This window comes from Felis catus, chromosome D4 (assembly GCF_018350175.1).
Source record: "Felis catus isolate Fca126 chromosome D4, F.catus_Fca126_mat1.0, whole genome shotgun sequence".
Classification (NCBI taxonomy): domain Eukaryota; kingdom Metazoa; phylum Chordata; class Mammalia; order Carnivora; family Felidae; genus Felis; species Felis catus.
In genome coordinates this window covers 32,081,397-32,099,045 of record NC_058380.1, presented here as the reverse complement: position 1 = coordinate 32,099,045, position 17,649 = coordinate 32,081,397, and the positions used below count along the sequence as shown (strand labels likewise).

General features: G+C 39.9%; 2 pseudogenes; one reads left to right on the top strand and one right to left on the bottom strand.

Annotated features, from left to right (window-relative positions):
• The first annotated feature begins 6,764 nt into the window (after nt 1–6,764).
• LOC101093652 lies at nt 6,765–7,079 on the top strand (annotated as a pseudogene).
• Nucleotides 7,080–14,512: 7,433 nt separating this feature from the next.
• LOC101099912 lies at nt 14,513–15,110 on the bottom strand (annotated as a pseudogene).
• Nucleotides 15,111–17,649: the final 2,539 nt, after the last annotated feature.

Here is a 17,649-nt window from a genome sequence, read left to right as displayed (position 1 = left end):
TTGGTCTAGCTTTTCTGTGATAGAGATTTTGGCAATCTAAATATTCAGATTTATTTAAAAAAATTGAAAACTAGATATTTGAAAAATTTAAATGCATCTTAGCAGTAAGGAGTAGATCCTCTAAAAGCACACCAGGTAGGGTTTTTCAGAGTTGGATTAGGATTCAGAGGTAACTCAGATTCTTTTTTTTTTTTAATTTTTAAATTTGAGTATATTTGACATAAAATATTTTGTTAGTTTCAGGTGTAAAACCTAGTGATTCAAGTTTTCTATATGTTATGCTATGCTCACCACAAGTGTAGCTGTCACCATACAATGCTATTACGACATCATTGACTATATTCCTTATGCTGTGATTTATTCATTCCATAACCAGAAACTTTCATCTCCCACCCCTTCACTCAATTTGCTCATCCTTCCCATCTGCCTTCTCTCTGGCAACCATCAGCTTGTTCTCTGTATTTATATGTATGGTTGGGCTTTTTGTTTGTTTATTCATTTGTTTTGTTTTTTCATTCATATTCCACATATAAGTGAAATTATATGGTATTTATCTCTCTCAGTCTGGCTTATTTCGCTTAGCATAATATCCTCTAGGTCCATCCGTATTGTCACAAATAGCACAATCTCATCCCTTTTCATGACTGTGTAATATTTTGTTATATATGTAATATATATGTCATGTAATATATATGTCATATATATCACATATTATTTATTCATCTATTGATGGACACTTAAGTTGCTTCCATATCTTATCTATTATAAGTAATGCTGCAATAAACATAGTGGTGCACATATCTTTTCAAATTACTCTTTTGTTTTCTTTGGGTAAATACCCAGGAGTGGAATTATTGGATTATATAGTATTTCTATTTTTAACTTTTTGAAGAACCTCCATTCTGCTTTTCACAGCAGCTGTACCAATTTACATTCCCACCAATAGTGTATTGTTATGCCCAGAATTCGCGATCCCCAAAGACCACTAGGGAGCTGAGTCTGATGCAAAAGCAAAAGAGCCTTTATTCGAGCTAGCTCGAGCTCAATCCCCTACCTGCACCGACGCAGCGGTGAGATACCGAGGAGAGAGAGCGAGTTTCAAAAGGACAAAGGTTTTATTGGGGCCTAGGAGCAGTTGGTGAGGTAATGGCTGTGGCCTCAGCGATTGGCTGGGGAAGGGTCCGAGTCCTGTTAGGCAGGTAGGGGGGGAGTTGCTCAAGGGGAGGAGGTGTGGTCAAGGTGAAGGACACAGAACAAGATGGAGTCTGCCGGCATAGGCCCGCCTTTTCAGTATGAGGGTTCCTTTTTCTCCATATCCTCACCAACACTTACTATTTCTTGTCTTTTTTATTTTAGGCATTCTGATATGGAGTACATTCTTTCTTATGTATTAAACAATTTCATAGGGGCAATCTCACTTTAGTTTTTATCCAAGTCACTTTGCTATTAAACAGAATTTAAATAAACCTACAGTAAGGTAAATGAAAGAATTTGTTCTCTAAAAACCATGTCTCTTATAAGCCAATGATACTAAAACCTGAATTTATAATAAGGAGGTAATGCTTATTATCTCCTAAAACAAGAACAACAAAATACTCATTTTTTTTTTTTGATAGTAGAAAACCACAGTTAATTTACTAATACTTTTAGAGGTTTAGGGCCTTAATTAATCTTGACTAAATTGCAGTGTAGCTACCTAGTGTCTTGCAAAGAAGAATGGTGGGGAGCAAGGGGATTTTTATCCGGTTTTCTTGTTTTTTTTCGGGTTTGAGAGGTGGTAGTCAGCTGCAAAGGAAGATGATTTTTTCACTGGGATGAATGTTTCTGAAATTTTCTTGCCAACCTAGGGCCCTAGGACACTGAGTTAGCCTGGAAGCCAAGGCTGGCCTGATGGTGTTAATGGATGTTAGGAGGAGAGAATGCCCAGAGGTCAGGGAAGGGTTGAAAAGTAAAGAGACTTTCTGGCTCTAGGAGACTGAAGTAGGAGTCTTATTTTAAGGTGCCTGAGGCTTCCATCTGTGAGTCAGGCAGGAAGTGTTAAAGGCCTCAGCTTTCTCAGAGAAGTGTGGGAGTAAATATACATGAGCTTCAGGCTTAAAGTCCAGGGCTTCACTGAAGATGACATTTGGTGAGGGAATTACCCTTGGGAACAAAGATTTGGTATCAGAGGGTCTCTTAGTGAAGTTCAACATATAAAGGAACTAATATTTATTGAATGATTTATTATATACATCTTTTCATTTAAAATTGTTATCATCCCTCAAGAAGTTAAAAAAATGGTTGACATAAAAGATAAAGGGATTGCAATAAAAGGCATCATCTTTATAAGGCTTGCTTTTGTATTCATAATTTGGGACTTAACGACTAGAGAATTGGCTGATGTCAGACAGTGCTGTGTATCAGACACCTTAGTCTGTAGTACATGATGTTCTGACAGAGATTCTTTCCTTGACCATATTCAGGGTCCCCTTAAGACCTCTTTTCCACCAGGCCTCAACCTTGGTTTATAAAGACTGCAGACTCTCAGCATAAACAATTTTATTCACTGTCTCCCAGCACCCCCAAGACTGGAACAAACTCTAGCAGGTTTCTACAAGCTCAAAGCCATATACCCGGGAAGTTCCTGCTTGGGAGAGCTCAAGTCTGCCAAAATAATTTACTGTTTATTTCAGTCAACACCTGACAATAGGGCCACTGACTCCCAGTCTCTGTGAGAGGGTAGAAGCCTAACTTTGATAAGTATCAGTCAGCAAACTCAGATGGCCTATTCACATTGACCAACTTACCTACTGGCTTTTTTGTAATCTCCCATTTTCCAGACTGTCAAGCTCCTACTTATTCTGTTTCCTTACTCCCTCATTCTCCCTTTAAAATGCCTAGTCACTCCTGCGTGAATCAAAGCTAAACTCAATTTATAGTGGATTCTTTTCCCAACTGCAGTAGTTATTGAGTAAATCTGTCTTTACTGCCTTTAACTAGAGTCTGGCTTTGTTTCTCTTTGGCAGCTTTCATAATAAGTTGGAATGGCTCTAGTTGTGAGATGATATTTCCCCCATGTCTCCATTTGTGCTATGGCTGTACCAGACATAGCTTATGAATCTTCTCAGATTGATTCAACCCCACAGGTTCCATGGTTCTTGGTTGCTATCACAGTAACTCTAGGGTCTTGTCTAATCCATCTGGAACCAGTGGACATTCAGAGGGAATGTGGAAGTGCAGGGGCATTAATGCTGTGTGGGCAAACTTGAGTAAAGGAAAACAGGAAACAGGAAGGAATCAGCAGGTAAATTGCCTTTCTTTCTAACAGAAGATTTCAAGACATGGTGGCTCCATATGGCCTTTTCTAGAGAGGTCCTGTGACACTGAGCAATCCATTGTGTGCTTTTTGAAGCTATGATCAGCTAAGTAATGTACTATCGTGTTTGCCTTCTCTCCTTACCTGATGGAATCCTCTTTTTCTTCATTCTTGCTTCCTTGAGATTGCACTCCCCAATAAAACATTAGCACAAAATTTTTGCCTCAGGCCCTGGGTTTTTTTTTGGAAATTGAGGCTAAGAAAATGGATTCCAGGATTAGCCCTAAAAAGAAAACCCTCAGGATGGAATTTTTGAGTTGGGTTACCTACTTAACTAAAGACAATAAAGATCCTATTTCTGGTGGCAAGTGGGGTATTAAATGATCCCTGGCAGTGAAATCACAATTAATGAAGTTTTGCCTGTGGTTAGTTGGGAGGAGATGCAAGGTGGAGGGCAGCATATTTTCCTTAGCTGCCTCTAAAGTAGTTGATCTTTCTAGGGAAGCAAAGTCTGCATTGGTTTAATGGTCATGAACTCCTTTAGTTTTTGTTTGTCTGGGAAAGTCTTTATCTTTCCTTCTATTCTGAAAGACAGACTTGCTGGATAAAGGATTCTTAGCTGTATATTTTTCCAATTCAGCACATTGAATATTTCCTGCCTCTCCCTTCTGGCCTGCCAAGTTTCAGTGGATAGGTCTGCTACTACCCGTATGTGACTAACCTTGTAGGTTAAGGATCGTTTGCCATTAGCTGCTTTCAGAATTCTCTATCTTTGTATTTTGCTAGTTTCACTATGATATGTCATGGTGTTAACCTGTTTTTTTTATTGTGAAGGGAATTCTCTGTGCCTCCTGGACTTGGTTGCTTGTTTCCTTCTCCAGATTAGGGTAGTTCTCTGCTATAATTTGTTCAAATAAACCTTCTGCCCCTTTCTCTCACTCTTCTTCTGAAACTTCTCTAATACAGATTTGTTTTGTTTTATGGAATCATTTAGCTCTCTAATTCTCCCCCTCATAATCTAGTAATTTCCTTTCCCTTTTTTTTTTCAGCTTCATCATTTTCCATAATTTTATCTTCTGTTTCACCTATTATCTCCTCTGCTTCTTTCATCCTCGCTGTCACTGTACCTAGTTTATTTTGCATTTCATTTATAGCATTTCTTAATTCATTGTGACTATTTCTTAGGTCTTTGATCTCTGCAGCAATAGATTCTCTCCTGTCTTCTATGCTTTTTTCAAGCCCAGCTATTAGTCTTATGATTGTTATTCTAAATTCTTATTCAGATATATTGTTTATATCTGTTTTGGACAATTCTCTGTCATTTTTTCCTGAATTTTCTTTTGAGGCAAATTCTTCCATTTCATCAGTTTAGCTAGGTTTCTGTCTTTTACATGTTTTATTTTTTATTTATTTTTTAATTTTTTTAAATGTTTATTTATTTTTGAGATAGAGAGAGAGACAGAGCATGAATGGGGGAGGGTCAGAGAGAGAGGGAGACACAGAATCTGAAGCAGGCTCCAGGCTCCGAGCTGTCAGCACAGAGCGCAACATGGGGCTGGAACTCACAGACCGTGAGATCATGACCTGAGCCGAAGTCGGACGCTCAACCGACTGAGCCACCCAGGCACCCCTCTTTTACATGTTTTAATAACTTGTTATATGTCCTGCACCTGCAAGTACTACTATATTAAAAAGGGGTCACACACTGTCCAGAGCTTGGCACTTTAGGAAGTGTTTTTGAAGTGTGTTGCATGCACTCTGTTGTTGTGTATTTGGCTGCTCTGTCCCACTGGTCAGTCCTCTGCAAAGCTCCTCCTTGCTAGTAGTGGTGGAGTATTTGGACCTTCAACTAGGTGTGCTTTGATTTGTTCGTTGAGGTAACCCTGGAAAAACAGGAAAGGAGGGGGAAGCCTGATCCCATACAAAAGAAAAATGAAAGGGAAGAAAAGAAGACCAAGCAGAGAGTCAAGCAAACTATAATGCTTAATCCAGAGAGAGAAAGGAAAATAAAGAAGCAAAAGATATAGAAAAGGTGTAAAAAGAATAGAGTAAAAATGTCTGATTAAACAAACAAAATGGAAAAAAAAATGTGTGTGTGTGTATATATATATATACATACATATATATGTACATATATGCATACATATGTATATACATATACATACACACACATACATATATACATACATATTATATATGTATGTATATATGTATGTGTGTGTATATATGTAATATAATATGTATATATGTAATAATATATGTAATATAATATGTATGTATATATGTAACAAGAATTGACCAAAAACAAATCAGAAACTATGCACCTTATTCCAAAAGAGAAAAAAAAGAGGGTAGAAGGAAAAAGAAAAGAGAAGAGAAGACCAAACAGACAAATTGACAGATGGACAAACAGACAAAAACAAAAAACAGTTGTCTTTTGGTGACTGGGACCAGTGGCTGTGCTGGTCTGCAGGAGAGGCCGTCTGGTTGGCTCAGTGTCAGTCTTCCTCAAGTAAGCAGTTGCCATGCAAGGAGGGGTGGGGTTTGGTGTAAGAGGTCCCGCCTCCATTGGGGGCTGCCATGCTGCTCCCTTAAGTCCCATGTGTTGCTGTTGGGGAGAAAAAAGGCAACACTCCAATCTCTCCTTCCGGGTGGACCGGGTGTCTCCAACCATGCTATTCAGGCAGCCGTCACAGAACTGGCGTGGGTGATCAGCTTGCCTGGCTCCACAGTTATCCTTCATCTTCTAGGTGCTTAGCTGGCATTCGAAACCCGATGCCTTAAAGGGCCCTGCACCACGCAAACCCTGTTCAGGTGTAGTGCCCTGCAGATAAAAAGCCTTTGGCTGGTGCCTGCAGGGCCTTTCGTCCTTGGCAATATACCCTCTTCCCACAGAACTCAAGGAAGGAGACTGTCCTCTCCCAGTGCTCCCCTGAGATTGCTATAGCACCCCAGAGCTGGCTCCTTCTCCATCAGGTGCATGCCTCTTCTGTAAACTGTGGGCTGAAGAAAGTCAGACTTTTGAAACCTCTGAAATTTCAGCTCCTAGGGCTGTTTGCAAAATAGAAACTGGCCTCTCCGTATTTCTCGTTCCCCAGTCCTTGGTCCGGGGAGGTTTTCCTTCATAATATTTCAATACTGTAATTTCACATCCCCTCTGTCTTTCTCTTCCTTTTGTCTCTCCACAGAAGCAGTTCCCTCCCCTTCATGCCTAAGCTGTTTTATCTCCCCCAATGCACATACATGCACTTCGATCTCACCAAGCTTATTTCCCTCCACCTATAGAGATCCTTCTGCCACTCCACAGATTGAATTCCTGGGTGTTCCAAGTGATCTAACTTGGATACAACTGTGTTGGAAGGATGAGGGGAAATCCCAACCCCCCTACTTTTCCACCATCTTTACTCCTCCCAGGGAAATCTGCATTGGGGTGTGGCCCAGCAGCGCCCACTCAGCAATCTCCCACACCATGGCCTCTGTCTAGGAGCTCGCCTGCATCTACTGGCCCTCATCCTGCATGATGATGAGGTGACAGTCTCAGAGGATAAGATCAATGCCCTTATTAAAGCAGCAGGTATAAATGTTGAACCTTTCTGGATGGGCTTGCTTGCAAAGGCCATGGCCAATGTCAATATTGGGAGCCTCATCTGCACTGTAGGGTTGATGGACCTGCCCCAGCAGCTGGCACTGCACTGCTCCTTCTACCATGGCTGCACCAGCTGAGAAGAAAGTGGAAACAAAGAAAGAAGAATCAGAGGAGTCTGATGATGACATAGGCTTTGGTCTTTTTTTTTTTTTTTTTTTAATTTTTTTTCAACGTTTATTTATTTTTGGGACAGAGAGAGACAGAGCATGAATGGGGGAGGGGCAGAGAGAGAGGGAGACACAGAATCGGAAACAGGCTCCAGGCTCCGAGCCATCAGCCCAGAGCCTGACGCGGGGCTCGAACTCACGGACTGCGAGATCGTGACCTGGCTGAAGTCGGACGCTTAACTGACTGCGCCACCCAGGCGCCCCTGGTCTTTTTGAATAAACCTCTTCTGTAAACTGTTCAATAAAAAACTGAATTCTTAAAGAAAAAAAAAATAAAATTATATACTCTGGGCAGCTAATGGCTAACTTAAGGGATCCTCTGAAAACCAGCAGGATCAATGGCAGTCTGGCCTCAGGGTAGAATGGGTTGAAAATCAGATCCAGATTCTAATTATAAGCACAGTAAAGATATAAAGGAATTTAAATTTGTAGCTTAATATGTATATACTATATTAAAACCAGGAGCCAGGTAGGAAAGAGGGCACAAAAAATCTGTTATGAGGATATTTAAATGGGTAAACCTAAGAACCCTCAACTAAAAATTTCCCTGAAATATTCCTGGGACAGTGGAATATACCTGTTTCCTTTGCTAAAGGAAAACACCCTCACCTTTCCTAAATCTGTACAATGCCCTCACTTAAAGCAGGTGCCTAATAAGATGATACTTGTTCTCTTTAAAAGCTGCCTCTGCCACAACTCATCACATCCAGGCCAATAACCAGGGTCATAATTCAGCATAGCCTGAGAGAAAAGGTACAGTCCCTGCTTAGGGAAGAAACAGACTACCTATTAAATGACAGAATCTGGCTATTACATATATTAGCAGAGAACAAGGGAATATGTGTAGGAGTGAATTTTGAGAATAGATCAGGGGAATATAAGGCTGGACAGGAGAGAAGTCACAGGTATGGGGGTATCTTCCATGACTCAGGATTCAATGTTCCAGGACCTAGAGTTGCTCTAAACAAACTGTCAGGTTGGCTTCTTTAAACTTGGTCATGACAATGGCCCAGGGTATGTGAGGTGAAGTTGCCAGTTGTATTGGCATTATATTGAGCAGTGAGGACATATGGATCAGGAAGGCAAGAATATTAGAATGGATTTACTATGTACAACCTGAGAACCTGTTGCTGATTATGTTCCCTGAAAGACTCAGAGCTCACTCCTATCTCTAAGGCAATAGGAAATATACTAGTGCTGGGTATTCCAGTTTCTTTAGGAAGCTTAGTGGTGCCTGTTTTCTGCAAGTGATGCTTGTAGATGTGGAATAGAAATTAGGCTGCCTAATATTAATGAGGATAATGGGATTCCAGAATGACAGACACCTATGGCAGGACTTAATTCTCAGAGGCAAGATGTACATAATTAACACAATGGACATCAAAATCAGAATAGCAGTTAGAGTGTATTGGCCGCGATATACCTATAGTGATTTTAGGGGCAAGATACATGGAGAATTATCAGGCATTGCTTGATTTGGGTAACAGAAAATTTGAGAGCTGGAAAACTGACATCAGTGCTACAATTAACACTCACCCAGTTTCCAGAACTAAATAGACCCAGAGTCCATTGACTGAAGGGGAGACCAGTCAAGGTGTCTTGGGGGAAAGTTGAGCTCTGAGGTTCCCTGTCTTTCTGGTTTAACAGAGCCTTAATGAGTTGACCTTCAGGGCACAGTTGAAGACACTGCTTTTAATTTAACCCTTTATTTCTGGATAGACCTAACCAAACATGTTATTTAATAATTATTTTTTATTTCATTATATTCCATGATATGCTTGTAACACAGACTCTACAGATGTACATACCAGTGGGAGTGGTTGCCTCAGGAGGGTAGACCTCAGAAGAGGTCCTTGCAGGCTCTAGGAGGAGGCTTGATGCTGTTTGGACAAAGCTTTCTGTGGTCCTAGCAATCTCATGTGTGATTTAGAAGAGTGAGAGATACTGGGTTTTGATAGGCACATCCCTTGGCCTGTGGACCTCATTCTATAGGGAGTGGCATGGAGGAAGGAAAGCTATAAAATGCAGGATTTGGGGCAGGGCCTGGTTTTATGGGTGATGTGGGAAGTAGGGATGATTGAGGAACAAAAAGACTGGTGAAGCTGAAAGGAGGTAAACATGGGAGGCTGTAGTAATAGGATGAAACTGATGAGATAAGCCTTGAAGACAAGGAATTTAGATTTTTGTTTATTGGTATGGTTGTTTGCCAGTCAGACTGCATTTAGGTCTGCAGAGCCTTAAGTAAGAGCTGATTAGGACCTTGTCTGAGGCTTATCTGCGAAACTTTGGGACAGAAGACCTTCTGAAGGAAGGGGCTTAAGATTTCAGCAAGTTTGTGGTGAAGCAGAGGTCAAAGTAGACCAAAGTAGACCAAGATAATATCATAACTTGAGGAAGGAGCTTTTCCATAATATGATTCACCATGTATACCCCAGGCCTGAAACTAGAAACAAAGCCTATTTTAAATCACCTAAGAGCTGGGTAGGAGATAGAAGGCTACACTTTGCTATGAAGCTGACAAATGTTTGTGTTTCTTTTTTTTTTTTTTAATTTTTTTAATGTTTATTTATTTTTGAGACAGAGAGAGACAGAGCATCAACGGGGCAGGGTCAGAGAGAGAGGGAGACACAGAATCTGAAGCAGGCTCCAGGCTCTGAGCTATCAGCACAGAGCCCGACGCGGGGCTCGAACCCACTGACCGTGAGATCATGACCTGAGCCGAAGTCGGACGCTTAACCGACTGAGCCACCCAGGTGCCCCCAAATGTTTATGTTTCATACTGTCTTGGTTTCACTTACAAACACATTGAGGTTCTTTACAGCAGTGCCCTTGGATACCTTTCTTTGCATTCTACCTTCCCGTAAAATGAACTCCAGTTTGCCTGAATCTCAAACCCTGGTTCTGCAATTCCAACCTCTGGATTTGGGTTAAGTATTAGTTCTTTGTCTTGCCAGCTTTCCAATGTAAGCTTTCCCTAATGGAGTCTGATTTAGCTGATGTGTCTGACCTCCTGATGCCGTATGGCAAACACTGTTCTAGTTCTGAGCACTTGCAATCTAACTTCTGCCCTAGCTAAAACAACCTCTGCCTCCCAGCAAGGAGAAATTGAGCATTTTGTTAAGAACCACCAGATTCAGAGCACCTGCTTGGTTGCCCTGGCAACAAGGCAATGGCTCTGTTTTCCTTTAGTTCCTGGGCTCGGAGAATATGACACTACAGAAGGAAAATTCAGAGCCCCACAGACAGTTTCCTGTTGTTGGGTCCACCCAGTCAGTGTAGGTTGGGATGCAGATACAGACCACGCTTTCATAGTTACTGGGGCTTGCAGCTGTTGTGGGCAGCTAGGCTCATCCCTATTTACCAATCCAGAGAAATGTAGAGGCAATTCAGCAGAATTCTCTGAAATTAAGCAGTCATAATGATTTGTGAATATCCAGAGCTTTGGTTGGGAACTGGAGAAGGAGGGAGGTGCTGGTGGGTGCAAACTGATTGCATTTCTAACATACTGCATTTTAAAAGATGTGGAGGGTGGTAGCTCTGCTCCTGAAGCCCAGAAGCCATTGCCAGAGGGGAAGCAATAAAGGTCTACCCACAAGAACTGATAGGTATTGCTTATCTGCTAGGAGGAAGAATTGACACCTCTAGAGCTTTATGGGCTATCATGCAGGGGAAATGAGGCAGGAGTGGTCCAAAATTCCATCACAATTCAGCCACAGCCTCAAGGGAGGATTATGTAATAACCTAGCTCAGGTCACCAGGCTTGAGCCTTTCAATATTAACAAGTCATTAGGGAAATAAGTAAGTCAGAGAAAGATATCATGATTTCATTCATACGTGGAATTTGAGAAACTCAACAGGTGAACATAGGGGAAGGCAAGGGAAAAATAAGATAAAAACTGAGAGGGAGGCAAACCATAAGAGACTCTTAAATACAGAGAACAAACTGAGGGTTGCTAGAAGGGAGGTCGATGGGGGGGATGGGTTAAATGGGTGATGGGCATTAAGGAGGGCACTTTTCTGGGATAAGCACTTGTTGTTATATGTAAGAGATGAATCACTGGGTTCTATTCCTGAAGCCAAGGTTACACTATATGTTAACTAATTTCAATTTAAATATAGATAGGTAGGTAAATTAAATTAAATTAAATTAAATTAAATAAATACAGGTTAAAAATATATTAACAAGGCTTTGTACAAGGCTAGAAATGAAACTAGCACGTACTGTGCTTCCCTCTCTCTCTCGTGATAGCAGGGCTACTTTTCCAAGGCATGTGCATGTGTGTTTGCGTACATACCTGTTCCCCTCTGTCAGCTCCCCAAAGCAAGTCACCTATATCCTTATCACACATCGTGACTATTTTTATGCAGATTGCATTACTCATATTCTACTTATAAAAGATACTTGCTTAAAGATCATCTATTGCACAAAAATTATACATTAATTATAAAGATTTGTTGTTGGCAATTAATGTATAAGGATACTTCCTCTGGCAAGTGCCTTTTTTTGTACAGAGGAAACTTTTGGGAATGTTTTACACATGATGTTTGCACTATAAAGAAGTACCCAAACAATCTTTGGTAATAATGACTGATGCTTAGTAGTGGCAGCAGGACTTGTGCCATTTGAGAGACAGTAGATAGTTGAGAGCTTGGATCTGAGTCAGATGCACCTGGACTCAAATGTCCACTCTGCCATTTACAAGCTGCAGAGATTTGGGTAAGTTTCTTAATCTTCCTGCCTTAATTTTTACATTTGTGAAATTTCTTCCTTAAAGTGCTTTGATGGGATTAAAGAAGATAATAGGTGTATAGACCTTAGAACATAGCACTCAAATAAATGCATGACATGAAGGTTTATTGGACTTTATCACTGTGCTCCTGCTTATGAAGGCTCTTTAGATATTTGCAGAACATTTCCTTCTTTTTTCTTTTTTTTTAAAGATGTGCCAAGATTTTATTTCTTCAAAAAGGACAATAAAAAAAAATTCTATAATTCAAAATTATTATGTAGAATACCAAATGACTGCCACCAAAAAACCTAGAGCATTGCCCCTTCAAGAGGAGGAGGTACTTAAGCCTATTTATTACATTTCTAAATTATTTATAATTCCTTATCTCAACCATTCTATTTGCTCATTTGCAAGCTGGTTATTCATGTAGAGATTGGGCTCTCAATATTAAACAGCACCCTAAATTAGTTTTAAAAAGTCTCTGGATACTTTACTCACCCAACCTTCCCCCCCAAAAGTAACATATAACAATTATAAAATAACTGTTTGCCCGAATGAGTTTCTTCACTGAAGATTAAACGGATTGTTAATATTTTATCACAAAGTAAATTACCATTTTTCATTGTTATTGATTTTAATGTAAACAATGCTCTTAACATCTGTGCCTACAAACCATAAACTTTAAAAATCCGTATTTTGCAAATGTTTTTTCTTTCCACAATATCATTTCAAAGCTGCTATAAAAATGTTATGAATAATTGTGATATTTATCAATTGAACTATATACAGTAAAACAAATCAGACTTTGCCTTCCAAAATTGTAAATGGACTTTGGTTCTTTTATGAAGCACTTTAACCATAAGAAAGCATGGCTCAACTGGCCTTACTCATCACCACTGTTTCAGACATATGGTAACTTTTGAAAATATATAGATAGCTAGGTTTGATAGGCAGATTAGATAGGTCATAGATAAAAATATATAAATATATAAATATATATGATAAGGGTGATCTCTCAATATATACAGACATGCATTCTGCTGCAATGTTCATTTTTATATAAGGTAATAAAAGAACTAGGGGATATAAACCTTAAGTTTAAACCTTATGTTTATGTATGTAGGGAAGGGATGATTAAATCCAGCTCTCAGTCTTTGAAATACAAGATTGAAGGGTGCCTGGGTGGCGCAGTCGGTTGAGCGTCTGACTTCAGCCAGGTCACGATCTCGCGGTCCGTGAGTTCGAGCCCCGCGTCAGGCTCTGGGCTGATGGCTCAGAGCCTAGAGCCTGTTTCCGATTCTGTGTCTCCCTCTCTCTCTGCCCCTCCCCCATTCATGCTCTGCCTCGCTCTGTCCCAAAAATAAATAAACGTTGAAAAAAAAATTAAAAAAAAAAAAAGAAATACAAGATTGAGATGTTATGGCCACTTATAAAACCAATCAGTAATATTTGATTTGCATGCTGAAAATCCAGGACAAACACATTTAAACTTGCAGTTAAAGGAGGATCTCCCCAGATGGAAACTGACACTGTAAGGAATCTGCACTGAAATAAGAAAATAATTTAACAATCAATTTAACAATTATGAAAGGAATATGAGTGAGTTATAAATACCAACAAGCAAGATCCATTTGCATACATCTCCTCTTTGTAGAAGGTGGCTGTTATAAAACAAGAGAAAGGAATCATGGCTCAAAACCTGTAAATTGTGTTCCTCTTTCAAAACAATAAAATTTAATGCTAAAGCAGTTATAATCAAAAGTTGTACAGCATTTGTTAGAAAATATTTTTCCATTAATATTGTTCAGTTTCTGGCACTTGTATCAATAATTAAATTACAAATGATAACTATGACAACAGTGGATATGTATTTACAAAAAAAAGTTGTTACAAAAGGAAACTGTGTACTTAACGTTACAGTCTGTGGAGAGATAATATCACATCCTCAGCCTGAAAAAAATACTGAACAGCTTTGACCCCATTAGACAAAAATACATTCAGAAGTGTAATGCTTTGAGGAGAAGTTCAAGACATAACAGGACTTTAGCATGCTTTAAGACCTTGAGAGTTGAGGAATGCCTACCCAGGTGGCTCAGTTAGGCATCTGACTCTTGATTTTGGCTCAGGTCATGATCTCACAGTTAGTGAGATTGAACTCCATGCTATCAGCAAAGAGCCTGCTTGGGATTTCTCTCTCTCTCTCTCTCTCTCTCTCTCTCTCTCTCTCTCTCTCAGAATAAATAAATAAACTTAAAAAAAAAAAAAGACTGAGAATTTAAACAATCACCAGTAAGGTGAAGAATTTCCATCAGTTTAACATCACCACCACCAACAGGCCTTCTGTAACTTCCTGTCAATAAACAAGACAGGCATTAAAATGAACTGAAGGAGTTTAGGAGTGTGGTATGCAGAGAGCAAGAAAAAAGGGAGAAAAAGCAGTGAAAAGAAGTTTTAAAAAAATCCTTCAAATTCCAAAACATATTTTCTAATCCTGAGAAAAGGGCATGGCTACTTTGGGATCTTGCCCCCAAACCTTCCCAGACAAATGCAATTACCAAGATGTAATCCCACCTCTTGCCTTAAAACTCCATTTCCATCTGCTTGGTCTTAGTTTTCTCTTTAAAATCCATTTGGTCTATTCTATGGTTAAAAGGGTTTGTTTTTGTGTTTGTCCTCAGACATACCATTTGTTAAAATTGGGAGGAAGTCCAGAGTTGTGGCTGGTGCTAGTTTGAACTGCAGATGGGGTTTTAGTGGTATCTTTGCTGTTTGCAGAAGCTACAGTGGGTGGAGTAGAAGATTCATAGCCTGAACTGGCAGCAGAAGAGGAATCTGACCCTTGAGATTCATAAACCTTCATGCACTTGTGCAGGGAGCTTGGGTGCAGGACTTGTTGCACACTTTGCAGATGAAAGGCTTATCCAAGGTGTGCACATGTGTGCTTCTTGTGGTCACTGCTGTTGGCAAAGTGTCTGTTATAGCCTTCAAATTCATATTTGAAAGGCTTCTCCCCTGTATGGATCCTCTTGTGGACTTTGTGGTTTTTGGAGCAGGCAAAGATCTTCCCACAGCCCACGAAGGGGTATGGAAAGGGCTTCTGGCCCATGTGCACTTGAATGTGGTTGGCCAGTTTGTAGTTCACCTTGAAGGACTTGCCCTCACGAAGGCACTCTTCCCAGTAGCAGATGTAGTTGTTCTGCTCCAGGCTGTCTACATGCTCCATGGTGACACGTATCACCAGCTCGTGCATGATGCTGAAGGTCTGGTCACAGCTCTTGGGCTGGCTGAGCTGAGCCTTCTTGATCCACTTGCACAATGTAGGAATTTCTTATATGTAAAAATGTTAATTACCAAATCATAATATGAAAAAGCCTGTTTCATCTCTTGCTATTTTCAAATGATGTTTCTCCCCCCCCCCCCCCCCCCCGCCCCACTGCCCGGGGGGTGGGGTGGGGAGGGGAACCTTGCAATGTAGGAATATTTCCATGTGCTAGAAGTTGATTGCATTGTTTTGCCAAGGGACCCCCAAAAAGGATAAATATGATTTGGTGGCTAGCTTGCATATAAACAATACTATGCTAAACAATACTGTGCTATAGCTCACATAGTATTGGCATCTTTTCAGAGTTAACTAAACTTTCAGTTTTACTAAGAAGACTGCATTTTCTTCCTGCCCTCCCTCCCTTACACACACACATATACACATGAACACACACCTACAATTATACTAAAGTTGCTACAATAAAATAAAGTTTAATAACTCAAATTTAGATAAAAATTCTCTAAGCTTCAGTAAGGAGGGTCACTTGAATCAGATATACTTTAGCAATTTTCATGATCAAAATGTCCAAAGAAGCTAAAATTAAATTTCTTTTCAATTTTTACTTGTTCTTTTATATTTCTAAGCAAGTGAGACACAACATCCTTGCTTTTGACCTTACAGGAATCAATGGATATGTTGGTCAGTGGCCTCAGAATCCTTCAAGACCTAGCCAGAAGGAAAGAAACATATTTCATTTTTTGAAACACATTTCTTTTTTTTTGGAAACACATTCCTTGACCTCTAGAATGATCAAAAGGCAATATAAGGAAGCTTTCAAGCAAAAAGGACACATGATCTTTCCTTGTCCTATGAACCTAAAAGTCCTAGAAGACATCAATGTGCCTTCCTCCCTCATTTAAATGTTGCACAGGCAGTCTTCATGTAAGAATGGAAGAATTCCAATGGCCCATTTGAAGTAAGCTATATAGAATTCAGGATGCATTCTCCTTAGAAACCATATTAGGCATAGTGGTTAGCTATGTTTATTTTTTATTTTTTGAGAGAATATGCTGATTATTTTATTTTATTTTATTTTATTATTTTTTTATTATATGAAATTTATTGTCAGATTAGTTTCCATACAACACCCAGTGCTCATACCAAAATATGCCCTCTTCAATGCCCATCACCTACCCTCCCCTCCCTCCCACCCCCCATTAACCTTCAGTTTGTTCTCAGTTTTTAAGAGTCTCTTATGCTTTGGCTCTCTCTCCCACTCTAACCTCTTTCTTTTTTCTTTTTTTTCCTTCCCTCCCCCATGGGTTTCTGTTAAGTTTCTCAAGATCCACATAAGAGTGAAAACATATGGTATCTGTCTTTCTCTGTATGGCTTATTTCACTTAGCATAACACTCTTCAGTTCCATCCATGTTGCTACGAAGAGCCATATTTCATTCTTTCTCATTGCCACATAGTACTCCATTGTGTATATAAACCACAATTTCTTTATCCATTCATCAGCTGATGGACATTTAGGCTTTATCCACAATTTAGCTATTGTTGAGAGTGCTGCTATAAACATTGGGGTACAAGTGCCCCTATGCATCAGTACTCCTGTATCCCTTGGGTAAATTCCTAGCAGTGCTATTGCTGGCTCATAGGGTAGGTCTATTTTTAATTTTTTGAGGAACCTCCACACTGTTTTCCAGAGTGGCTGCACCAGTTTGCATTCCCACCAACAGTGCAAGAGGGTCCCCGTTTCTCCACATCCTCTCCAGCATCTATAGTCTCCTGATTTGTTCATTTTGGCCACTCTGATTGGCATGAGGTAGTATCTGAGTGTGGTTTTGATTTGTATTTCCCTGATGAGGAGCGATGTTGAGCATCTTTTCATGTGCCTGTTGGCCATCCGGATGTCTTCTTTAGAGAAGTGTCTATTCATGTTTTCTGCCCATTTCTTCACTGGGTTATTTGTTTTTCGGGTGTGGAGTTTGGTGAGCTCTTTACACATTTTGGATACTAGCCCTTTGTCTGATATATCATTTGCAAATATCTTTTCCCATTCCGTTGGTTGCCTTTTAGTTTTGTTGATTGTTTCCTTTGCTGTGCAGAAGCTTTTTATCTTCATGAGGTGCCAATAGTTCATTTTTGCTTTTAATTCCCTTGCCTTTGGGAATGTGTCGAGTAAGAGATTGCTATGGCTGAGGTCAGAGAGGTCTTTTCCTGCTTTCTCCTCTAGGGTTTTGATGGTTTCCTGTCTCACATTCAGGTCCTTTATCCATTTTGAGTTTATTTTTGTGAATGGTGTGAGAAAGTGGTCTAGTTTCAACCTTCTGCATGTTGCTGTCCAGTTCTCCCAGCACCATTTGTTAAAGAGACTGTCTTTTTTCCATTGGATGTTCTTTCCTGCTTTGTCAAAGATGAATTGGCCATACGTTTGTGGGTCTAGTTCTGGGGTTTCTATTCTATTCCATTGGTCTATGTGTCTGTTTTTGTACCAATACCATGCTGTCTTGATGATTACAGCTTTGTAGTAGAGGCTAAAGTCTG